The 26,270-nt window shown below is 40.4% G+C and overlaps 1 protein-coding gene across 1 annotated transcript in view; it reads left to right on the top strand.

Annotated features, from left to right (window-relative positions):
- Positions 1 to 15,837: 15,837 nt before the first annotated feature.
- The window catches only part of SNAP25 (synaptosome associated protein 25), a 77,845-nt gene continuing 67,412 nt past the window's right edge, over positions 15,838 to 26,270 (top strand). The window contains exon 1 of the mRNA XM_008141090.3: positions 15,838 to 15,893. The gene's annotated coding sequence lies outside the window, so the exon portion shown is untranslated. The remainder of the gene's footprint in view (positions 15,894 to 26,270) is intronic.

Raw genomic sequence — 26,270 nt, 5'->3', positions numbered from 1 at the left:
TTTCCTTCACAAAAGGAGAAAGCTAAAAAACATCTTCATAGGTACAAAAGCAGAGATGCAGGAAGATAACCCTGGTTTTGCAAGAAGCCCAAATCTGAAGAGATTGGGAAGTCCAAGAGCACACTGAGATTCATGGGTTTGGAGTAAGGCCAACATAGCTGTGTCAAAAATAAAAATAATCCAGGTTGCAAAAACTCATTTTTGTATCACAAGAGAAGTTCTATATCCGGCTCAGATCACTCCCATAAGCTCCAGGTTTGTAGATCTAATTGTCCACTGGCTATCCAAACACCAGTAGAAATTAGCATATCTCACAGTCATCCCAAATGGAACATGGCTAAAATAAGACTTGTTATTTCTATGCATAGTTTTTCCCATCTAGGGAAAATTAGCAACATTTAATTGCTCAAGCCATAACTTCCCACATCCACTCTACCACCAAGTCCAGTTAATTCTACCTCCAGAATATAGTTAGAATTTCTTTATTTCTTTCTATTTCCAGAGTCACCCCTCCAGTCCAAGCTGCCATCATTCTGTATGGCAGCAACAGCCTCTGAACTGGGGGCCTGGCTTCTATTCTTGCTCCCCAATCCCCCAGTCTGTGCTTAAGATGACAGTTACAAGCCAGCCAACATCTAGGAGAGGCAATGTAGACCCCAAGCTCTCAATAAAAGAGGTGTCAAAGAATTTGTGGCCATTTAAACAAAAAACTGCTGCCACTCACCCTTACAGAAATCGGCACCCATTGTAAAACTCTTCCTTTGGCATTCCCACTGTTTCTAGTCACAGGCCTTGCCCAATATGAAAAAAAAAAAAAAATCCATACCAACTGTATCTTCCACAAGGTCAAATGTTCCATGGTTTATCTACAAAAACACAAACCTGTCTGTTTAGACTTTGAAGTGATTAACTCAGACCAGGCCTGTATCCCTTTATTGTTAGTTTAAATAGCCTTCAGCAAATTATTTAATCACTCTGGGCCTCAGGAGTCCTTGTGTTGCATCCTCTCTAAGTGCCTGGCAATTTAGTCAACTCTATGAGAGTTCAGTCATTGACTAGGCTTACAGGCCATGAATATATAGTTTATAATAAATCTTTAGTTGCATGAGTTATATGAGGACTGTTTCTATTTTAACTTTTCTTAAAGTATGAGATAAGTTTCAAGAAGATTTGAGCTTTCTTGCCATCCCTCCTCCCCAGCATCCCTAAAGCATCCAAACCAACTTTAGATGCTATGATTATTGCTACAGCCAATTTTCTAAAAGCTACTTGCCCTTTTCTGACCCAGCCAATTTGTTCCCATTCCAGTTTTGCAAGCACACTCCTATCTGATCTGACCTTTCTTTAAATTCCTGCAAGGTCTTCTTTTCTTTCTAACTGTTCCATTTCCTTTTTTCTTCGGTTGCCTTATTCAAAAGAAACTTCTTACCTTTTGTTAGCATAAATTTATAACAAAAAGCAATTTCTCTGTTTGAATTTTCTTTTGTTCTATGATAAAGTACAGTGTATGCTGAAGCAGAGAACTAAAGTCCCTTTTTTACATATTGTGGGTTCATTTAAGCTGGGATAGAAGACAAAGATTATATTTGTTTTTCACAACTATTCAAAGTTTTTAAAATCAATTGTGATTAAATTGTTTATAAGGAGAAAAAAATTATTTTGTTTATTCTCAAGCCTCTTTTTCTAAATTTTGGTCCAGAAATATATGTAACTATATTACATTATGTAAATTAGTATAAAAAAGTAAGTTCTTAAGAAAAGACATTTAGTATTTTTAACCAAACTAAATCACTATCAGTTATCAACCCAGAGAGTTGAAGTCAGCATTTGTTAAACATTATTTTTGCAATACAATATGCACATGGAATATTACACAAATAGTAAGGATATGATTTGATGATTTTTTTCACAAACTGAAAACACCCATGTAACCAGCCAAAGGGTTGACTTTTTTTAATCTTTCTGAAGAATTCTCAGTGATGGGCTCTTGAGAAACACCTGTATAGTTGTCATACATTGTTATTAACTTTATGTAAGTACTAGGGGCCCAGTGCACGAATTTGTGCACCTTGAAAGGAACTGTGGTGGGCACAGGGGCGAGTCTCGGGCCATCCTCTGTGTCCCTGCCTGGTCCCTCCCACTGCTGCCCCGCTCCCATGCACTGATGGTGCCAGATCCACTCACACCTGCTGATGGCACTGAGTGCTCTGGACCAGTGTGGGGCACCGGCAATGGGTGTGAGTGGGGCTGGAGCCGTCAGCAGGTGCAAGTGGCAGCTGCTGCCCCGATCGCCCCTCAGGAGCAGGGGGAGGTGGAGAAGCCCTCAGGGGTGATCAGGGCCGGTAGCCGCTGCTCGCACCTGCTGATGGCGCCAAGCAATCAGGACCAGCACCGAGCACCAGCAGTGGGTGCGAGCAGTGGCTCCGGAGCTGGCTGCAGGTGTGAGCAGGGTCGGCGCTGGCAGTGGGTGCGAGAGATGGCTGCTGGCCCCGATATCCCCTCAGGAGCAGGGGGAGGTAGAAAAGCCCTGAGAGGCGATCAAGGCCAGCAGCCGCTGCCCGCACCCGCTGACAGCACCAAGAGCACTGGGTGGCACCACGGCACACAGAATTTTCAGTAACCACCAGAGGCTCGCCCCAATGATAGCGACCATGCCCTGCCTTGGTCTGGCGCCCCCGTTCACCTGCTCCACCATCCCGCTGCTGCTGCCAGCCGCCATGTTCTGCACATGCCCCCTGGTGTTCAGCGCACGTCATAACAACCATTTGTTCGGTTGTTCCGGTTGTTCTGCCATTCGGTCTATTTGCATATTAGCCTTTTATTATATAGGATGAGGCTGTCCCTCCAACAAAATTATACATTCTACATAATTTCTACAGTATGTTATTTTTTCTACCACAGAGTTAGCAATGTAGCCTGAAGTGAGGACACCCTCAATAAATGAATATGAACTATATTCAGACTAATTTTATTAAACATTTATTCATGCTCTACAACTTCTATTTCCTGTTTTACTTTCTAAGGCATTTTTTCTCGTCCCAATTTCATTGGCCAAATGCTGGAGTTTCTTAAGACTCTTCTTTATCTACACTTTCTCTTTAGTTAAGCTCATTTGTTCTCACTGATATATCTATATGCTGAAGACTCAAATTATAACCTGTACTATAGTCAATTAATTGCATCGATGGCCCAAGTAATGGCCCTCTGTGTCCATATCCCTTTGCAATGTGACTTTGCAAGAGGTCCCATTATTAAGTGGAGTCTGTTTCTCCACCCACTGAATCTGGACTGGTCTTACAACTTTCCTTGGTCAATGGAATGCTAGGGATGTGATGATGTAGAAATTATTAGCTTAAGGATCTGCTTAATCTTGGAACCCTCCCTCTATCATGTGAGCAAGCTCAAGGCAGCCCACTAAAGAATTTAAAAAGCGCGTAGATCATTTTACTATCTGACAATTAACCAACCCCCAGAAGCAAAGCCACATAGACAGCTTACAGCTGAGTACTGAAGTATTTGGGAAAGGTGGGACCAAATAGGACTACCAGCATGTCCCAGGATAATTCACCAACCTAAAGAGATACAAACTAACAAAATAGTTATTATTTTAAGCTGCTGATTTTTGGTGTGCTTTGTTACACAGTAATAGCTAACTGATGCACTAGCTTAGAATTATAAATAGACATACATTCAATTACCTACCTGACATCTCCTATGAATGTCTCATTGCCATTTTATACATCTTCACCTCTAAGATATTGCATGATTTTTTTCTAAGGGAAGAAGTTAGTCAACCCAAGAAGAAAGTGAATTGGCCAGGATCCTATTTCATCATTGGCCCAGGAGAGGCAAGGACCATACTTGACAAAAGGCCATCTGGGCTGGTTATTAGAACTGTTGGAAAAACCTCCAGTTTTTCTTCTACAGGAACACTGGGGACTCTACTTCCCCACCCTGTAAAGTAAAAGAGACCAGATAACTTGATTTGCACAATTAAATATGAGCAGGAGTGACATATGTCTCTTCCTGTGGAAGCATTTAAGTTTCTGGGCTTGGCTGATTCCCCCTTTCTCCCAACATTGACAATTGTGGAAGCCCATACCAGAGTCTCATCAGTAGAAATCTGTCAGTGATTATAATGAAGAAAGTCCATGCTTATCTGTACTGGACAAATAGCTTGAAAAATGATCAATTTTTGTTAGGTTAAGCCATTGAACATGAGGGTGTTTATTATTGCAGTATAATCTTGCTCATTCTGACCAATACATCATCCAAATCCAGGTCATGTGGTTCAAAATGGAAACAATGGGTTTTGAGTCTTTTGTTCTTATGACTAAAAATAGAAACGCTATGTCTAGTCAGACCAAGATTTAGAGTCAAGGGATCAAATTTGACAAAGTCTATTCTATGCCTGATTTCCTATAGGCATTAAATGCAGGAAGAAATAATATCTTGTCCATGTGAGTAAAAAAATATGTAGAGAAGTTCATTTAAAGTCTGCCCTGAAGAAATAAAGGAAGGAAGGAAGGAAGGAAGGAAGGAAGGAAGGAAGGAAGGAAGGAAGGAAGGAAGGAAGGAAGGAAGGAAAGGAGGAAGGAAAGGAGGAAGGGAGGGAGAATAAGCTGTGTGTTTCTAAGATGTTTTTCCTACAAAGGCCTTAACATTTTCATTGTCTTCTTTCTAGATATGCTAAGATAATTTTGTGTCCTTTACGAATAAATAAACCACCAAGATTAACATCCAACTTGCTGAGTCACTTGCCTTCTGCTTGAATTTTAACTACAGGGATCTGAAGGCAACAGTGGGGGAGGCAGGGGGAGGGGGGAGGGAGAAGAGAGACTCGTTCTAGAAAGAAAAAAGAAACATTAAATCAAATGAAAAAAGAAAAAATAATCTTTGAAAATTTTTGGCTAAGACATTTTCTTATGTAGTGGGAGTCTTGAATGTAATATTTTAATAAAAACAGTAAGGTTTGAACTGGATTTTATTGGAGGAAAGAGCAAGGTCATTAGAGTGAAAAGACCTAATTTGTTTCTTATTCCAGGGCCTCCTCTATTAGCTGTCTGATTCTGACAAAGTCAGCTAATGTTTCTGAGTCATGGTTTCCTCATTTATAAAAAGGGGAAAAAAAACTTACAAGTTGGTAGGGAAAATATAATGCTATAAAATAGGACACCAAGCAGAAATCACAAAATGTGTCTCTCTTCTGTCACTCACACCATTGCTTAATTCTACCAGAAAGTTTCTTTCTCCATAAAGCTTCTTGAAGACTAGCTGTAGAAGGTCAAATGGTAGTCCTAATTCTGCCATTTTTTGGAATATTCTGTTAAGTTCTTTACCTTCCTCATCATTCACTATTCACATAATTCTATAAGTTTACCAGCATTTTACAGAGGAAACAGAGGCTTAGAGAGAATTAAAAAGTTGCCCAAGTTCATACACAGAATCTTTTAGTAATCTATTTTCACAATAATGCAGTATTACACATCTCCCCAAAACTCAGTGGATCATAACAATAGCCATTTGGTATGGTTCATTAACCTGTGGGTCAACTGGGCAGTTCTGCTGATTTGAATTGGCCTCATCATGGCCCACTCATGAAATTGCAGTCATCAGGGGGTTGGCAAAACTCTCTAGTTTATAGCCAAAGAGCTATAAATAAGTAGCAGGAAACAGAGTACTCTCTGGCTCTTTTATTGAGTAAAATGGTGATCACCGGCCTGCTAAGTAATATTCCCTGAACCTTAAGCCAGGAATCTCCTTTGGTCCAACACCTTAAACCAGTGCAGGCCTGGAGTTAGGGAAATGGGGAGGTCCATGATTCTGATGGAAAGGTTGCCTCCATCCCCATGCTATCCCGAGAGAGGTGACTGATAGCAGGACAGAGCCTACTAAGGGCACACAGAGCCTTCGAACCCCACCATTTCATGAGAAGGGCAATCAAGATGGTGAATTCACCACAGCTGGAGATGACTGAATGGAGATGTCCTGATACTTCAGCACAGCCCCACATCAAAATGTGGTCCATGAGCCAGCAGCATGAGTATCACTTTGAGAGCTTGTTAGAAATGCAGACTCTTGAACTCTACCCCAGACCTCCCAAATCAGAATCTGAGAAGCACTTCTTTAGCAAGAATCACAATAGGGAAACACTGTTGGAATAGCATCTGCAGTCAGACTTGCTCTCACAGGTTAGTTCATACTTCAAGTCTCAGCTCCTTGCTGAGCCTCTGACTTCCCACCCAAGCTTTAAACACCTTCAATTAATCAACTGGCCCACTCTCTGGAATAAGCATTTGTTATTTTTTTCTTGTTCAGAATTCATTCCCCTTCTTGTTTAGCTCATTCTGATTTTTATTTGAGACAACTCCCTCTCCCACTCCCAATCCATGTATTTTGGATGGGACTTACCATGGTTCTGACCCAGGCTAGCCAATTACAGCACAATCGCCTTCTAGCCACAGTGATTTGTTATGGAAGAAGCACATGACCCAGGCCTGGCCAATGTAAAAAGTAGTCAGGAATTTCCCACTGTTGGGAAAGTGGCATTTTTTCCTGCTGTTGAGCACAGCTGGTGGAATCTATCTGAGAGTGAAGTCAACACATAGATGACAAGAGATAAATTTTCAATGACATTGTTTGAACACCTGAATCCAAACTTTCTTGAAACCAGATCTGATCCCAGACTTTTAATTATGTGAGCTATTATTTCCCTTTGTGCCTAAATTATTATGATTTGGATTTCTATAACTTGCAAGCAAAATAGTCTTAAAATACAAAGCTGCCCCATGTTTCAACTTTGCTGACCCCACACAAGTCCTGACTGAGCTCTCTTTCATTCCTATTTAATTTGTTAAAATAATATCAGTCTCTTTATTGGTATTCTCTATTTGGTGATTCATTTTTCTCATGTTTTTCTTGTTTTAACTTTTTTAAAAGATTAACACAGTTCCATGAAAAAATTTAATAAAATCATGCATTTTAGTCTTTATCCTTCCCCAAAGTGACCATCTTTCAACATTTCAGTTTTAGGTTCTTCTTGGTGTTTATAATTTTAATTTTAAATGATATACTTCTATTTCTTGATTTGCCAACTTTAGATAATATGTATTAACTCTCTTTTAAAGATTAGAACATGATCTAATTGACTATTTCTCTCTTATTTGAAGACACAAACCTTGTTACACATACTAATTTTTGGTTTTCTATTGGTTAATTTTATAATATTATATATAACTTTATTATAGCCATATAATATAATTAAACGTTATTTTTTCTTCTACCAACTTTATGCCAATTCTCTTAAACCTTTACCATGTATAATGAGTAAATTGGGGCGTTTACATTAAATAACACCTCTTCACCTTGTACCCTCCCCAGCAACCTCTTTTAACTAGCACATTATGAGAATTCTACCACCACTTTTATATGTTAGGCCTCATAACATTTATATTTCATTAGGTAAAGATCATTATCTTTTGTGCTTATCCTCAACTTGATTATAAACTTTAAAAATCAATAAATCGCATTTACAGCATTATGATTATATAAATACTACTCTAATTAGAACTTATTTATTTATTTAATAGTCACCCAAGGATATTTTTCCATTGATTTTTTAGAGAGAGTGGAAAGACAGAGAGAAATATTGATGTGAGGAAAACATATCGATTGGTTGCCTCCTGCATGCACCCAGACCAAGGCCCTGGCTGGGGAGGAGCCTGCAACCGAGATACATGCCCTTAACTGAAATCAAACCCGAGACCTTTCAGTCCACAGGCCCATGCTCTATCCACTGAGCCAAACCAGCAAGGGCTGAACTGATTTATTTTCATACTTGCTTCCTAGTTTTTATTTTAGGAAAGAAATTCTATATTAGTTCTAATGTTTACTAAATTCCTTGTCTTCCTACATTTTGTGGAGTCTTTTGTGAGTTATTGTCTTTGCTGACGTAAAAATCCTCAGAAAATGTTTTTATTTGCAGACAGAGTGTAGAAAAAGTAAACCTCCCGAGTCTGTGTATGTTTGGAAATGTCTTTATTTTGTCCTTCATTCTTTATTAACATTTTGGCTGGGTATAAACGTATAGATAAAATTTATTTTTCTTCCAGTGTTTGAAGACTTATTCCATTGCCCTCTACCATCTGGATTTGCTGATGAGAAGTGTGATTGATATTGGTGTGATTCATGTTTCTTTGTAAGCAACCATCCTCTTCTCCTCGATAGAGGCTCTTAAAATCTTCCCCAAAGAAAGTGGAAAATTATTCAAAAGAAGAAGCATATTTACTATGTGGTACTAACTCATCAGTAAAAAATACTTACTGCATCATATTAATGGCTGAGTGATTATTTAACAAGTCCTGGTATTAAAAGGATGATTCAAAGAAAAAGAAATGATATAGGGAAGCTTTATTATCATCGACCATAATAGGAAGTTCAATGATAGTCTGTTTTATAAGTCAAGAATTAGTAATGTCTGCATATTATTTCGATTCGAAAAGAATTTACCCAAAAGGAAAAGCTAATGTCATTGAAAATTGTTGCCTTTGGAATAAGATATAGATAAAATATATAAACAGATATATAATCTCAAAATGAGAAAAGTTCTATAAAAAGGATAATTCCGGGTAAAAGAAATTAGCAGGTTTAGCTAGTTTAGATTGCAGAAGACGCCTTTGAAAAAGCATTTGAGAAAGTGAGACATGAGAAGTCTGGGGAACAGTGTTTCAGGTAAAGATAATAAAAATGCCAAGGTCCTGAGGTGGGAGTGAGCTTGATTATACAATTAACAACATGAGGCCAATGTGATCATTACAGAGATAAGTAAGTATTAGGAAATGAGTTTGGAGAGGTGGCCAGGAGCCTGATCTTGTAGGTTAAGACAGGGACTTCTAAGTGTTATTAAGAGCCATTAAACATTTTTGAGGAAGACTTGTCTTTTTAAAGCATTATTGTGGCAAGTACATGGCAAAATAGGAAATAGAAGACAATTTCAGAGGCTACTATTTTAGCCCAAATAAGACACAATGGTGGCTTAAACTAAGGTAGCATCTGTGGAAGGTAGAGAAGTGGTTAGACTTAGAAAATGTATTGAAAGTAGAGCAACTTCGTTCAGGGTTAGATGTGCATGTGAGAGAGATCAATGAAATAAGACAAGATTTTCACCCTGAGGAACTAGCTGCCATTTACGAATATAGGTAACACTGGGAAGGGGAGCCATTTTGGAGTTAAAAGTCACAAATTCTACTTCATATATAATAGGTTACACATCCATATTTGTTTTATATTTCAGTGCAGTTATTGAGTAGGAACTTGGATATACAATCTGGAGTTCAAGAGATAAATCAGGACTGAATATGTAAATATGAGATTACTAGAGACCCGATGCACAAAATCCATGCAAGAGTAGTCCTTCCTTCCCCCGGCTCCGGCACCAGCTTCCCTCTGGCACCCAGGACCCAGGCTTTCCTCTCAGCCCCGGCTTCGTCCGGAAGGTCGTCAGGAAGGATGTCTGGAAGGATGTCCAGTCTATTAGCATATTATGCTTTTATTATTATAGATTAACACATAGATGCTATTTGAGGTTCTAGAATTGGATAAAAATAACCATGAAATGAGAGTATAGAGATGAAGAGAAGCCAAAAAAAAGAGAGAGAGAATGAAACTAAGATGTTTCTAAGTGCTAGTTTAGTAAACAGAACTCCTAGTGAGATTGTTAATTGCAAATGTAAGAAGAGAAGAGTAGAGGAAATCAACTGAGATGCCTTGATCCTTCAGATGAGAGTATTCAGTAAGAAGCTAGGAATATGATTCTGAGGCTCATGAGATAAGATGGGAGTGGAAATATATAATTAACAATCATACATATATAAATGATGGTTAAACTCAAGGGCCTGGACCAGGTTCTTTTAAGACAATATGTGAAGGACGGAATGGAACATTGGGTTCTCTTGATGTATCTGGTCAGTACAGGAGTCTGGAAAATCAATCAGAATGTTCACATATTAATTGCAATTTAAAATAATGATTACTTTTATACATACCTCAGAATTGTGAGAATAAAATGAGATTGTGTGTATGACAGTGCTTTAGAATTTGTACAGGGCTGTTGGATACTCTTTCCTTTGGCTTAGAGTACAGAAGTTTCATGGTGGACAGTCAGGACCCATTCCATGGACATATGGAACTCTCAGAGGGCTTGTTGGCTCAGGGAAATGTCCAACCTGCTAAGCATCACAACCCATCTGCTATGGAAAATGAAGAACCAACAATAATAGAGAGAAAAAGAGGTGAGGACACCTGATAGAGTAATAAGAAATGGAATGATTGGTACAAAGTGTCAGGTGAAGCCAGAGGTTAAGCTAGATGAAAGCTCATTGAATGGGACCATGAAATCATTGATGCTATCTGCTGAGATATTAGAGTGTGCCTTGCCCAGCCTGGTGCCTGTTAGCTGGCAGAACTGTCCTGCCTTTCATGGCCAACACTAATAGAATGGTCCCAGATATCCTTGCTCGATTCCCAGCCAACATCTTGAACTATTCACCTCAACCCATATCAGCCTGATTTTCACTGCCGGAGTTGTTGGCCCTTGGAATCAATTCCTACTTAAGACCTCATATCATTCCCTCAAAACCAGTGGTCAACATGGTTGTTCTGTTATGACTCTTGGCTGAGTCCCTCGGATATTTTTTCGAGCAATTGCTGACCCAATTCTTATTTATGCTCCTTATTAGGTATTGATCTCTGAATTCCCTCTTTGATTACACATGGCACTCTTCTCCTTTGAATATGATGCTTCTGTTTACTCCAGGTAATCATGTTTCCAGACTAGATCCCTCTCTTGGAATTCACCTCAACCAAACCTTGTGGTCAGTGTCCTAAAAACTCATCCCATTTGCAAAGGACCCCTAAAGCTACTAATGAAAAAAGTCATACACAAACCACAATATGTTGAAGCAGAAAGGTTAACTGTAATGTGAAGCTGTGCTAGTTAATTTTATGTCAACTTGACTGGGCCAGCTGCACAGATATTTGGTCAAACATTATTCTGGGTGCTTCTGTGAGGGTGTCTTTGGATGAGTTAATATTTAAATCAGTAGAGTAAAACAGATTGCCCTCCCTAATATGGTGGGCCTCATCCAGTCAGCTAACGGCCTCAATAGAACAAAAAGGCTGATTCTCCCCAAAGCAAGAGAAAGTTCCTCTTGCCTGACAGCGTTTAAACTGGAACACTGGCTTTTTCCTTCAGATTCAAACTGAAACAACTGCTCTTCCTGGGTCTTGAGCCTGCTGGCCTTTGGACTGGAGCGACACCACCATCAGCTCTCCTGGGTCTACAGCTTGCTCACTCACCCTGCAGATCTTGAGACTTGCCAGGCTCCATAATCACATGAGCCAATTCCTTATAATAAACCTCTTTGTATATACAGAGAGAAAAGAGGGGGGAGAGAAATTTTATTGTTTCTGTTTCTCTGGAGAATCCTAGCTAATATAGAGGGGATGGGTCTGAGGGGCTGGAAGAGTCTGCACTAAAGCATAGTGATTATGAACTTGGACACTGGGGTTCAAATTCCAGCCATGCCATATATTAGCTGTGCCCTTGGTAAGGTTGTTTAACCTAATTCTGAATGCCCTCCTCTGTTTCACCTAAATCCCAATATATTCCAGTACCAAGCAAATAGCAGGTAAATTAATACAGATGAAGAAACCAAGGTCCAGAGCCATTAAATGATACATATCTAGTTAGTAGCTAACAAAATGAAACAAAAAATTTATCCTCCATATTAAAGCAGTCACATATCATTACTTAGAGAATGTTAAAAATCTCATCAAATTGATATATTTATCTTATTTAACCAATATTTCATAATGCCAGATATGATGACTTAAATTACTTCACAATTTCCTTGTCCTCATTTTACTTCTGAGATAACTGAGGTACAGAGAGGATACAGAGCTAATAATATTCTTAAAAGACTTATTGAAGGAATGCTGTGATCCCTTTCAAAGAGCCTTTTTGAGGTTTGCTCATTTTGGCTACTATTTTCTCCTTCCCTCTATCCCTAAATGTCACAAGGTTCTTCCTTCCTATTTGACCACAGGCATGTTTCAGCATCACAGTGGTCCTCAGATGCATTCCTGTATAAAAGAGCCTATAATTTGAGGCATTAAGGAACAGGAATGTGGAAGCACCTGGCTGCTGAGCACTCTTCTCCTTCCTTCCTACAATGCAGTTCTTAGTAAAGAACAAAGCGTTATTTAAAATTCTGGGTTTGCCATCTTTTTTTTTTCTCTCAACACAACAAGCCAGAAACAGAAACCAATATTCCTGGTGGTCTGTCTACCTCTCACAAGATATGTCCCTACCTCAGAGGCTTCAGGGAACAGAGACAGCCTGGGGAGTTTATATCTAAAGCATTTATGCTTTTGACAGGTGCTATTAGGTCATTATCGATAAATGGGGTGGGGGCTGGAGTAAAGGATGGAAGAACTATAAAGAGAAAGAGGCAAACAAGTCATGTGGAAAGCAAACCAAGGAATCAAAACAATTGATTGTCAAATTTTATATTCTTCTGCCCAAGTCCTATGCCCTCATAGTGTTGAAATATTGTTACAGGGTACCAGGCATGCCCCAAAGGAGGACCTTGGAGAGGGGGTTTCTGAGTTGGTCTCTTTCTAAACTACTTTCAAATTGACTTTGGAAAGATCGTTTGATATTTTACAAATTATATATTTTATTGTTCTTCTTTATGAAGATGTAATTATTGATTCAACTGTGAATCTTGCACCTTACCTGGGAAATACCAGTTAAATATTTTGGATATAGAGCTGTATTACTTTGGGGCATGGTATACCAGAAAAAAGCTTTCAGAGACTGAATTAGCATAGTGTAAATATCCATCCAGCAGAGCAGGTGATTTTCTCATTACTCATCAAATGAGTTCCTAAGCATTAGTTACTCTGTATGCTGGTTCTTTGTAGAAATAACTCACAGGCAGCTGAATCATTTCTGAGCAACTTTTTCATCACCTTCCTTCTCTGTGGGATTTAGGGCTTTATAGACCCTGAATAACATGAATCTGCTGGTTCCCTATTGCCAAGAATGACTATGGGTTTTTTTAAACAAGCATTGAGAAAACCCTACATGGAAAGTCTCATTATATTAAAAATAGATTTAGGGCTATCTGGTCATCCTTAGTAGACTTGTATTTATCCAGTGTTTATGTTTCTCAAATGAGCCTGCTACCTCTCCCAGAACAAGATAAAGAACCTCTCAAACAGCATCATTTTTAACACAAGCACAGGAGGATGCAAAATGCTGCTGCCACCATGAGATAATCCTGTAGGGCCTGTAGTATTTTCTGTGATGCTTTGAATCAGCCTCTCTCCTCTTATCTGTAATTTTTAAAGATGTCAGTGTGGGGCATCAGCAGTTAAAAACTCAGAATACCGAGCCAGTTCTCCCCAGTGGCTGCCATACAGCTTTTGCCTGCAGGACAAAAATACATCACTGACGTAGTTACTTTTTTTTTTAATTCTGGAAAATCCCCCACCTCCTCCATTCCTTCACAAAACTTTCAATCTGAGGGCCATAAACATGTTTTATTTCTCCCCCACTGCAGGCTTATTCCCCCCAAGCTTCCACATGTCAAAAAAGCAACACATTCTAGAAAAAAAAAAAATCCTGACTATAAAGGATGTTGTAGTAACATTGCATTGGCCACTTCTCCCATCCCAGTTTGCTTCATAACGAAAGTAAGAACTATAACTAGGAGTTTTATTGGCCATTACGTGTCTAAGGACCTTGCAGATTTTGTTCTTTATTGTCTAAGAATCTTAAATGTTTAATGGATATTTAAGCAAACAAATTTCAGCAGCATGCCTTGTTTTAGGAATCCAGTTTTAATAAAAATTCAAACATTATTTGTTAATTATTATTGAAAACATTAATATTTCAAATACCCTTTGGGTCAGGGAATCTTTATGAAACAATGCCTTCTATTTATTTCAATTAAAGGCATCCTTTATTAAGTTTTTATAAATCTGCTCGCTCTGTCCTCCCCAACCCTTTTACAACTCTGCTTTCCTCCTTTCCTGAGATTTATTCTCATCGTCTCTCTCCCTCTCCCCCACCCTCCTTCCCTCCCACTCTACTCCCTCTCCCTCTTTTACCACCTCTCTGTTATAGTGAGCAATTAAAAGGCTAAGCTTGGTTCTCAAGCCAGCGAGTGAGTGTGTGTGTGTGTGTGTATGTGTGTGTGTGTGTGTGTGTGTGTGTGTGTGTGTGTGTGAGAGAGAGAGAGAGAGAGAGAGAGAGAGAGAGAGCGCTGCGGGTGGGGAAGGGAGGGGTGGAGACAAGGATTTTCCATTGCCTAAAAGAGTCCAAGTTTCAACACTGCAAGGCACGACTTCTAATCACATCCTTCCCGGAAAAGTACAAGCAGTTCCTCAGCCGAGGTCCCCCACCTCCCACGCGCTTCCCAGCCCGCCCTCCCCTTGGAGAACCCCGCGGCAGCCTCCCAAACACCTGTGACTCATCCAAGAGGCTGCCACCGGGGAACCATTTGCATAACCCCCCTCCCTGGGCGCCTAAGGCGCAACAAAGGAGGGCAGTTAGGATTATTGCTTTATGATTATTATTTTAATCTGCCATAGGACCACATAAGTAGGCTTCTCCCCCACGCCCTGTTTTGAGCATCTGGGGGTCCCCAAGCCAGCCTTGACTAGTACCCAGGTTTGAACGAACTACCAGAATTTTGTAGCGTCCCAGCGATCCTTGAACCCGAAGCCCTCTGCATTCCCCCGGAAGTCTGGACGGTTCTGTAAGGCGTGTACGCGCCTCTGTGCACTATTCCTAAGAAACCCAACATTAAAACCCAGCTTCTGATTGCAAATTCAACCGAAAACAGCGTCATCTATTTTGCCCTCCGCAAACAACTCTCAACTCTTCATCCTTGAACTCCAGCAAACCCAGGTTGTTGGGGTTAACTACCCTTCCCGCCCCCTTCCCCCAACTCATTTGACATCGCCCAGCGAGAACTGCTCTGACGTACTTTAAAATAGCGTGCGCGAGCCTCTCCCCCCCACTGACTACATTAACACGAACTCCAAGCCCTCGATGCTGCTTTGATAACAAGAAAAAAAAAATCACTCATAAAAATAGCAACCTACGTAGCCTGTCCATATTTGGAGCTGGTGATGGTTGACAGGAATGCCCCTTTGGACCCTCTCCTTTAGAAAAAAGAAATTGCAGTTGAAATGTTCACACCTCCGCCCTCCACCCCCCACCCCCAACCAGCCCTCGCCTTCTACTCCTCCTCTGCCCCCCGCTGCTATGACTCAACCAAAGATTCCACTCACTACGGGGAATTTTTTTATATATATAATCGCATATATATCGCGTACGTACATACATATATGTCACATACACACACTACGTACGCATACATAAATAGCACATATACAAAGAATATCAGAAAACCAGTCGCGAGATAAACGTGTTTGTCCTGAGACAGGCTGTTAAAATGGACTTAGAAGAATCGTCCCATTCGGTTGTTTATAAAAGACTAAAATATGAAGGTTTGCAGTAAAGTGCACAGGGAGCTGAGTCTAGCGCTGGACACGGTGCGGCTCCCCTCCTCCCACCCCCAGGCTCGGCCCTCCCCCCGCCCTCCCCCTAATACGCTCCCCCGCCCCTCCAGGCGGTGGCTATTAAAAGCTGCTGACGTCAAAAGGGACGGCCATCTTTGATGAGGGCAGAGCTCACGTTGCACTGAAGACGAAACCTCAGGGAGGTCAGGCGCCGTCTTTCCTTCTCTCCCAGCCCGGTGGCTCCTCCACACTTGCAACCTGCTGGGTCCGGGAGAACACCACCCTCGGGAGAAGCCAAGGTAAGGAGCCCAATCCCCAGGTCGCGGATCTGGCTGGATGGCTGCAGACCCAAAGGGATCTGTAGCTGGGCAGACCAAGTGAACTTGGGCAAATACAAGTATTTGTGCACCTAGGGTGCGGTATTCCGTGTGTGCGCGTCTGGCTAGACTCCTGCCTGGGGCTTTTTAAAGTGTTTTCTAGGTGAGCTGCTTGGGGAAGAGATGAATGGAGACACTGCTGATGGAGCGATTCGGAGGAAGCGCAAGGATACGTACTAAATAATAACTTACTCTTTTGAAACAGCAGTGGGGTCCTCTCTTCCATTTTGCGATGCAGTTTTCAGAGATGTTTAGACTGTTGGGTTTTTTTTTCCTTTTTCTGTAGACCAAAATAAACAAACCCGGTTGTTCTGACCCTATTATTATGACTGCTGATGTTAGGGCGCTATTACCCAGGGAAGAATTGGGGAAAAGGCAGGGTGTGGACGCTGAGGAGGCGAAAGGAGAAAGGGGAGTTCCCGCCCCGGGCAAGCTGAGCCGCAGCAGCGGCAGCAGCCTCCATGCCCTATGGACTTGATTTATGCCGCCTGCTCCTTGTCAACTGCGGGCTGGCAGGAGGCGGGCGGGTCGTGCTGGGTGGGAGGGTTCTGCGGAGAGCTGTCGGGGGTGGGCTGCCCTGGGGACTGCAGACGACCTCACTCAGTACCCTGGACAGCAATACCAAGGAACGGCGCTGGGTCCCTCGATCTTTCAGCACCGCGGACAGCGATCCGGCCCCAGGGTTGCATCTGCGGCAGAGATGCCTGGCCAGGCATGGCTAGATGTTTCAGGGCTACAGGCCAAATTGCCTCTCTCAGACCTGGGTTCTACAGAGACCCCCTAATAAAGCAGACATAGTAGGTAAAAAGAAAGAAAGAAAGAAAAAATAAATCCTGCCCACAGGTACTCCTTTGCAGGCAATTACCTGTTCTCTCATCCCCTCAGCTCCTGCATAGCTTCAAAAATAAATAAATAAATAAATAAATAAATAAATAAATAAATAGTCCACTTGTGGAAATTTTATGTGTGGCCCTTTTTCCCTTTTTTAGATATAAAATAAACCCATTTTGAAAAAAAAAATCTTCAATTATCCTCCAATTAAATATCAAGGTTTTCGTTTATTTTTGTTTTAGCACAGAGTAGATCTGTCTATAGATTTTGGTAGGCATAAGGAGGTATACAGAAAGATGCAAATAGGATTTGCTTATAGGAGAGCTGTATCTCCACACATATTTCTATTTGATCAAAATATAGGGGCAGTTTAACTAAGCAGAATCAACTTTAAGAATAAATCCTTCATCCTTTTCCTTCTCCCTCATGCTTATATGTAGGCATGAACCCAACCACATAACCAAAAAATACATCTCTGAGAAATATTGCAGGTCTTAGAGGATATATATTTAACCTCTTTGGCCATGGTTTCAGAGTGAGTGGAAGTATTTCCTATGAACATTGGTTATCTTAGGTGATAGTTTCTGATTTTGACAACACTAAGACTGGTTTTCCTTGGGAGAATCCAACTGTGTCCTTCACGGTAATGTGAATGGACCATGGTGTTAGACTGAAATTGTACTCTGACCTACAGATCTACTGCAGTTTCTGTTATAGCACTGCGGGATTTTGCTGAGGCCGGTGATAAGTACTTTAACCATTGTCTACTCTGAGACTTGGAGACTCTTAGTGAACACAAATTATCACAGGGTTATTTCCAACTGTTTTATACAGTTAAAGTATGCATATAATGATCAGGAGCAAAATTGGACTATATGAGTAGTTGTTAAATAACAGTAATAGTATATTATGTAAGGACATATACAACGCATTGAAGAAATGCCATTATGCTCTCCTGAAAAGCTTCAAGGTTTTGGATTGTGTTTGGTTAGTTATAACTCCATTCATTTATATACTAGAAATGCTCAAACGCCCTGTCCACATAGAGAAGATACTTTCTCTTGGCTATTTACTTCCTAGTGTTTTATAATTATTTTTATGGGTAACCATGTGCTTCCATGTAAGTATATATTGATTTGTGATTGTATATGGTTGTGAAATTATTATTCAACAGTATATAAATACATGAAATCATTTTATAACTCTTCGGAAGCAGATGAAATAAACAACTGTGCCTTAGTGATGGGAAGAGGGGAGAGAAGGTGGGTAGGACTTACCAGAAAGCTTTGACTTTATGCTGCATGTCCAGACAGCTCTCTGCGTAGTTGCGTCAAATGAAGAAGCCTAGTGCTGCCGGAATTACGTGCTTGGACATTAGTAATTACTGCTGGGTTTGTTTGCTAGTGGAGGACTGGAGTGTGGGGGCAGGAGGGTGCGGAGGTAAAAGACTGCAATGAAGCTGGCAAAGGGCACAGATCTGGGAGGAAGTGGCGATGTGCACAATTATCGAGCTAGTTCTAGAATAGCTTACTGAGAAATTAAAGGAAAACATAATTGCAGCATGAATTTAACATTTACATTATTGATAAGCTTCAGGAAAAAAATCAAGAGATTGCTTGTTTTAAATTTAAAAAATTCAGAGCAATATGAAGAGAAGAGGCAGGGGAAGATGGACAGAGGGATGTGCCAGGAAACATTCACGCAGACCCTCTAATGGTACCTGCTTTTTTGTTTATTGGCATTTTATGCACTACCACCTTAGCATTTAGAATACAAAACAATCATCTCCTTAACCTCTCCATAATAAAATCTCCCAAGAATTCACAATTTTATTTTTACTTTGTTAAACTTGCACAACCACACATGCACAAACACAATACAAATTGCCCCTTAATTAGCTTGTCTAAAGACATTGCTAAGCTCTGAGAGTTAAGCCTGGAGTGATGGTTATCAACCAGAGGATTGATGTTTCTGCCAGTAGAACCTCTTCCTGTAGCAACTGGCCTTCAACAGAACATTTAGGTTTTGATGATTAATAGAAATGAGAGATAATTTGAGAAATAAGTTGAGAGAGGAGATGAAGGATAAAATAGATAAATCTGATTTTTAGATGATGTACTATGAATGAACTATTTATCATGGAACTGCTTTACAATGCTATAAAGATAAGAAAATTGGTGTTTACAGCCTTTGTGCTAGATACGTTTCTGCAATGTCATCCCTTGTCAGCAGGGAAAAACCTGATAGGAAGCTATTGATCATTCAGTGAGCACCAGATACATAAATGAACCCCCTGGAGGATATAAAGTCTCATGTTTATATGGACAGCTGACTACTATGATGTGAGAAAGGAGACAGGACTTAAGCAGGCTTTTGGAAACTAAAGAGAGGAGGAGGAGGTCTGCTAAGTAAAAGTTACAGCATAGACAGAGCTAAAGTTAGGCAAGCCCAAGTTATGGTCAGCAAACCCTAAAAATGCCCATCCATTTGGGTGGAGTGTAAAGCTTGTGTAGGGGAATATGCTGGAATAGAAAGTTGGAGCCTTCTGTGGAAGGCCTTGAATGCCAAGCTCAGGATTTGGTACTTTATCCTCTAAAGTTGATTTCTGAGCAGAAGCTGATGTAACAAAGTAATCAGCTCTTTTTTAATATCTAGGAGTTGTTACTGACAGAGTGGATTAAATTGACATTCTTCCAGAAATAGAAGGAGGCAATTGGTATCATAAGGGATAATTAATTTTAAAAAATAATCGGTCCTCATTTAGGCATCTTTTAGGATCACTCTTCAGGATGCAGATACACTTACATGTCCTGCCCAGAAGTTAATTATAAATTTCAATTTTCCATTACTAACTAAAACAAATTATTCAAGATGAACACCTACCAGAGAGATTGAAAAGCAGGTCAGGAATCTAGTGATAAGGGGTACCCAGAAGGTGCACTTGAATAATTATGCATAACACTCTCTTGTACCTTCTGAGTATGCTACACTGACTTGATGGATAAAAAATATATACCAGTTTTTCTGTGCATGTTTCAGGCATCATGATACATAGAAACAGCCCCAAGTGGCTAAATCAGGGAAAAAAAATTAGATACTATAGTAAAATTTGGGACGACAGAGGTGAAATGGGCATTAATACTACAGTATTTCTTTTCCTACCATCCTTGCTGACATTGGCTGATTACCCTTTCTTAAGGGATAGCTTGAGGTCTGAACCATACCATTTTCCTTTTAATCTTTTACTCTCACAGCAGAGCTTCAGAATTCCAAATGCTGATGAAACTGCTGAACCAAAATAGTCAATGACTTTGTGTAGAGGAAGAAATGGCGATTGCAGACATAAATCTTGTTCCTATTTCAATTCTGGCTCTGAAGTGTCAAGGGACTATGCTCATCTGTTCTTTACCAAAATGCTTGCAGAAAAGACATCCTTAGGATAACGTGATTTTCAAGCGATTCTCTGGGGGAAATCTGGAGGTAGTGACGTTTGATGCTTTAGAGGAGGTCACACTGGTGGTGTTATACTAAGTGCAGAGGGTTTTTCAAATCTCAGTTAAGAGGGAGGGGGGAGATGTGGCATAGCAATGAGGAAGCTAGGACATGAGAGTGGTCAAAGCGGTGTTTTGTTTTGTTTTAATTAGTCCTGCAGGAGGAAAGAGATTTAAGAGAAATTTCCAGAGATCCCCAGCTCCACTCTAAACTCTTCAAAATTGCTGTTATTGCTGTAATGATTGTAGCTACACATTTCTATGTATTTTTTTCGCAGGGATCTCATAGCACTTTACCCAATATAAAAGACAAGTTTCTGATATGTAAATGAATGATGCCAACTATAGTTGTATGAGTTTATCTATATATATAAAAGGCTAAGTGACCGACCATACGTACATCCGACTGGCTGACCAACCGGCCAATACATATGATGTGCACTGGCAATTTAAAAATAAACGTTGACTCGCACACTTCTATTATAGAGAAAGGGTGAATAGTGGTATTAAAATATTTTGTATTTTAATTTTATAATACTATATTATATATACTATTTTGACATGTAACTTTTTGCAATAATGTAATTACCACACGAATCTTTCTTCTAATTAATTTCCTTTCTATGTGCACAAATCCATGCACCAGGCCACTAGTATATAGTATCAGATAACATTTAGTAAGCCATAAATCTGATTTAGAAGAACAGAGATATCCAAAGCAGTGACTAATCAGAGTAGGCCTGTGGGGGAGAAGAGTGAGCCTTAATTCTGAAAGCTTTTATCTGTACTAGCTCACTAAATCTCATAACAACTTTGTAGTCAGGGTACTGTTATTTTTATTTTAAAAATAGGGAAGCTGAGGCAGAGAAAGGCTAAGCAGCTTGCCTAACATCACAGAGCGGAGCCAGGATTTCAATGCAGCCACTCTGACTCCAGAGACTAAGCTTTTAACTACATACTGTGCTACCTCTTGTATCATTCATGTTTTTCAGATTGGTCAAAGGAGGCACAGAGAACGGACATGACTTTTTGGCAGCATCTTTCCGCTCAGTTGGGCAGCAGGATGGCAAAGGATGCTGATCAGGAGTCAGGAGACCTGTTCTAGCACTGAACCAACTGCTTGTAATTTCCTGTTTTGGAATTACACCATCTTTAAATAAGTCACTCAACCACTCTTGAACTCAGTTTCTTCATCTGTGGAATGATAGAACTGAACTAATAATGGTTTCTAATATTCCTACTATTCAGAAGCCAGTGAAATCAGTGCTGAAAACTGATAGGTCTAGGTCCGGTGCCTTGATGGTCTCATCTGGCACTGCCTTAGTACTGCTTTCGGAACTGACCGGACTCCCTCTCCCAACATAATATTAATTACATCCACAGCCTCTCTCTTACTCAGAGTCTCTCTCTCTCTCTCTCTCTCTCTCTCTCTCTCTCTCTCTCTCTCTCTCTCTCTCTCTCTCTCCCTTCCTCTCAATAATTGCTTTGCCATCATCTCTCTGGATTCTTCTTTCCGGTGGAGCCTAAGAAGTCCTGTCTTTTCCCCCACAGCCCTGCTCTGAGTCATCACTGCTTTGGGGATCTCCCATCCTTCTCAATCAGATTAATTGCTGTCTGGCACAGACTATTCTCTACAACTTGCCTAAACATTGTATCATTCTTTTTTCAACTAATTAACTCTTTTTTTTATTTTCTGGACCCCCTTTTGATCATCTCCTATAGCCACTTTAAGTCTGAATTAAAGTAATTTACTAGCTGCTATTTCCTCACTCCTTTTTCTTCCTCTGTCACTTTAGAAAAGAGAAAACAGAAGCTTTTATAGAATCTGTGAGCCCTTATGTACTTAAAAAGTGACATTTCCATATGACCTGAATTACATGATATTAGTAGCCAGCTCAAAAACTAATCAAATCTAGTGGATGGGGAGAGGGGGGGGGGGCGGCAAAATAACATTTCAAAACAGCTTCAAGCACAAAGGGTGAGAAGAGGAGGAAGTTTTAAAGCCTAGGCATTTTAAAGGTCAGAGGCTAGCAACTGGCAGTGTGATATTAATTAGATTCATAGTCACATGTGAATCAATTCACATGTTTCCAAAAAGCCATGTTCTTGTTGCTACAGCCCTATTTCTACTGCAGATGTCAGCATCTTTTCCAGAGTAAAGCTTGAAGTTACCAGAGGAGATCCTAGCTGATTTTCTTCCTGCTGACTCACAGAGGTTGGCGTCACTGATGACTAACTGATAAGAACAAATCTGTATGCCCAAAAAGGGATGGGAGAAAATCCTGTTTAAAGGACTTTCCTGTAATGTTTCCTTTTAAATGTTTAACAACCATTCAGAGAAACTCAAAATGAATTCCCATGTCTGCACCAGATTGATGCTGAGTGACAGCTGCACTAGGGTTTATGGATTGTTTTCTTTGGTCTGGAAAAAATACATTTGATCCTCTTAGGTAATAAAAGTTGAATTCTGATCCACTGAAGGGAAAACTACAACAATTCACTTATCTTTACTCCTGTGTTTGGGTTTTGTTGTTATTGAACTGATTTTGTTTCTATACGAAGTTGCCTAATTCTCGTATTTTAAATTGAGAGTTTGCACTTTTTGCTGACTCACCTCACCTTGTCCTCCAAGATGGCCCATTTTATACTTGAAGAATAAGGTTATTTTCCTGCTAAAATGGTAGGTTCTATCAAATGGCCATCTGGTCTCAGCCTCCCCATCACTTCCTGTATCCAAACTAGTCATAGATTTTGAACTTGGGAGATGATTTTTCATGCTTGTAGGCTTGAATTAGTGCTTCTGTCCTTTACTGATGACAGCATGTAAGAAAAAGAGTCTCTTACGTGCCCCCCCCCCCCTGAGACCAGAGTCACCCTGCTTTCTGAACACATCAATCTCCAACTTTTCCCCAAAAAAATATCCAGTGCCTCTTTGCCTAGGAGATAAAAATAAACCTAGTTGATATGCTAAGTCAGTCCCATTTATCTTTTTTAAACTACATATGTTTAACAGTTCCTCTATAGATCCATTTATCCTTAAGAAAAAGCCATCACCAAGTGAACATTGAATTTTGCATTTCTTTTTCCCGGTTCTTCTCTTGAACCAAGTCAAAAACCACTGGTCAGTTATTCTGCACCCTACTTTCTTGGCTTAGAATGAAGATATTATTATAACCATAAGAAAGGAAGTAATTAACTTATTGAATGCCTATGGTATGCCCTACTACACCCTTCACATGCATTATCTCATTTAATTTTTATGGCAACCTTCAAACAGTTTGGAATTCTTGTCTTTCCGACTACAAAATTCATGTTGTTCCCTACCACCCCATGAGTTTTTCAGTGAGGTGTACACAATCCATTGAGATTTTCTGATAGAAAGCATACTATTAGAAATGTAGAACATGAGACAGCAAAATCCAAAGGACTCGGTCCTCTGGGCTGAAAAGTCAGGTCAGATATGATAGTATGAGTGACCAAGAGAAGCTCAGTATCCAGACAAGCTCATTGAGCCCTAGATTGAGAGTCAGATGGGTGAATACTTAGCTCATCTCTGCCACTTCAACAGTATGACCCTAACCTGAACCAAGCCTCAGTTTTCACATCTGTAAAAGGAAAGTAGCTGTCATGCATATGTCACATGGTTGTCATGAAACCTAAATGAGCTAATGCTAGTGAAGTATTGTTACCTGTGCCATTCTGGGAGAGAGGAAGGGACTGTTGCTACCATGTTTCGTTATCTGCCATTTGCCATGCCAGATTTCCAATGTTATTCATTACAGGTTACGTGAGGGCTCTATGCTTCATTTTCTGATGTTGACTTTGCTTTAAGAAACAACAGGTCTTGGAATCACATTGTTTTTTTAGCTTGAGCAGCATGCATGATAAAATGGGAAAATGTGTTAATAGTCTCTGATTTTTCTATTTGAGGAAGGGTTTTTAAAATGCCTTTGGATAGTATCTCTGGGAATGGCCTCATAGTTCTCAGGATAACATTTGGAGACCAAAGAGACTTGGTTATGGTTCAGCTAAACACTGGTCCCCTTTTGCTCAATGCCTTGGGTTTTCAAGGCCCTCAAGGAGTTAAAAGAGATGATATGCAAAATTTCCTGCTATTCCTTAGCTTAAGAAAAATAAATTTGCCGTAAGCTATTTAGTGAAGCATTATTAAAGCTACATCTGTTAGCTTCATTTTGTATTCAGCTTTGTGTTAAGGTTTGTGGGGGAGGGTTGGGTTCCTTATTAAATATTGTGTATGCACATGCGTGTTCTTGTATCTGCATACAATATGCAGACAGAGAGGTGCAAACACAGACTTTCTCACAGTCAGCCTCCTACATGCATCATGTCATTCAGAGCCTTTAGTTTTATTTATAAACTAATAAATATAAAACCTGCATCGGCTAGCTATGTGAACTGAAAACTGTATGCTCCTAAACCACATTTACGGAATGATTCCCCTGCATAGTCGGAAAAGAATTCTGAAGCAACCCTGTTTGCAGCAATGACCTAAAATTCTGCTTTGGGGAAATTTCATGCAAATCCAGGCCTACAAGACAAGAGAGAACTTTTGAGCATCTACCGTGTGCTAGTTATTATATTACTGTCTATTGTGGCTAGTGTTATATTTAATTTCTACAGCAACCTCCTAAGTGGTGACTGTTATTTTCCACACTTGACTAGAGAGGATACTACTTGGTCACGGTTCTAACAAAGATTCCAAGGAAATAATCGCCACTGCTACTCCCTCCTTGAACCTACTGATACATAGATGGGGTAAGTGATTAAAAAAAAAAAAAAATCAGGCTTTTTGTTAAAGCCTGATTGGGGGAAAAAAAGGTTAGGACCAGCAGCCAGAATCAGCGTACAGTTCCTACTCCTAATCCTACTTCATATCTAGACATTGGGATTCACCAAAGGAGAAAGGGCTGCAGAGATATATGTAGTAAGACAGGAGACTATGCCGAAACCGGTTTGGCTCAGTGGATAGAGCGTCGGCCTTCGGACTCAAGGGTCCCAGGTTCGATTCCGATCAAGGGCATGTACCTTGGTTGCGGGCACATCCCCAGTGGGGGGTGTGCAGGAGGCAGCTGATCGATGTTTCTCTCTCATCGATGTTTCTAACTCTCTATCCCTCTCTCTTCCTCTCTGTAAAAAATCAATTAAATATAAATATATATATATATAAAAGACAGGAGAGCTAGAACACCTTACGCACTGCTTCCCTCTTCCCTCCTCCGCCATCCTTCCCAAGGTGCAGAACTGTCTCCAGAGATGTGTGGCTTGGAGGAGCAGTAAATGTTAGTTTGCTGTGGGCAGGCAGATCCTAGAGAAATAGCCAAGTGGAGGGCCGAGCTATGCTTGCTTGCTGCCTATTTACCATCTCACAGAGCACTTAAGTTGGGGGTGGGAGGGGCAAATAAAGGAAGGGGTAGAGGGGATGATGGAAGCTATCTTTCCAATACTGGTCTTCCCAAAGAGTGGGGGTTCCCATCCTAAGAGACAAGGTAGAAATTGATGAGTCTTTGAGAGGGAGAAAATGGTTCCTTATCTTTCACACAGCTAATAAGAGAGAGAACTTGAGTTTGAATTTAAGGTCCCAAGTGCAATGCTACTGACCCTCCACAAGCAGGGATGCATTATTCTGGTACACATTCTCAGACTGGGGCCTTTGGACCAGCAGTATCAGCATCACCCAAGAGTTTGTCAGAAAGACATTTCTCAGGCCCCACTCCACACCTATTGAGTCTGAAACTCTACGGGTGGGGCCAGGTTGTTCTGTGTTTTCATCACCTCCAGGGGATTCTGGTGTGTGCTCAAGTTCGAGAACCAGTGTCCTAGAGATTTTAGCAGTTCCTTCAAGTGTTCACATTGATCTTAAACTGGGTCTGATGAGGATGTATGGTTTTCCACTGTTTTCTACCTTGCAAAAGCTGTGACTAGGTGTTTGGAGAGAGAAAAGCTGTCCTGTCCTGGG

The sequence above is a fragment of the Eptesicus fuscus genome, chromosome 12, assembly GCF_027574615.1.
Source record: "Eptesicus fuscus isolate TK198812 chromosome 12, DD_ASM_mEF_20220401, whole genome shotgun sequence".
Lineage (NCBI taxonomy): Eukaryota > Metazoa > Chordata > Mammalia > Chiroptera > Vespertilionidae > Eptesicus > Eptesicus fuscus.
The sequence above is the reverse complement of the archived record's forward strand: the minus strand, read 5'-3'. Positions and strand labels throughout refer to the sequence as shown.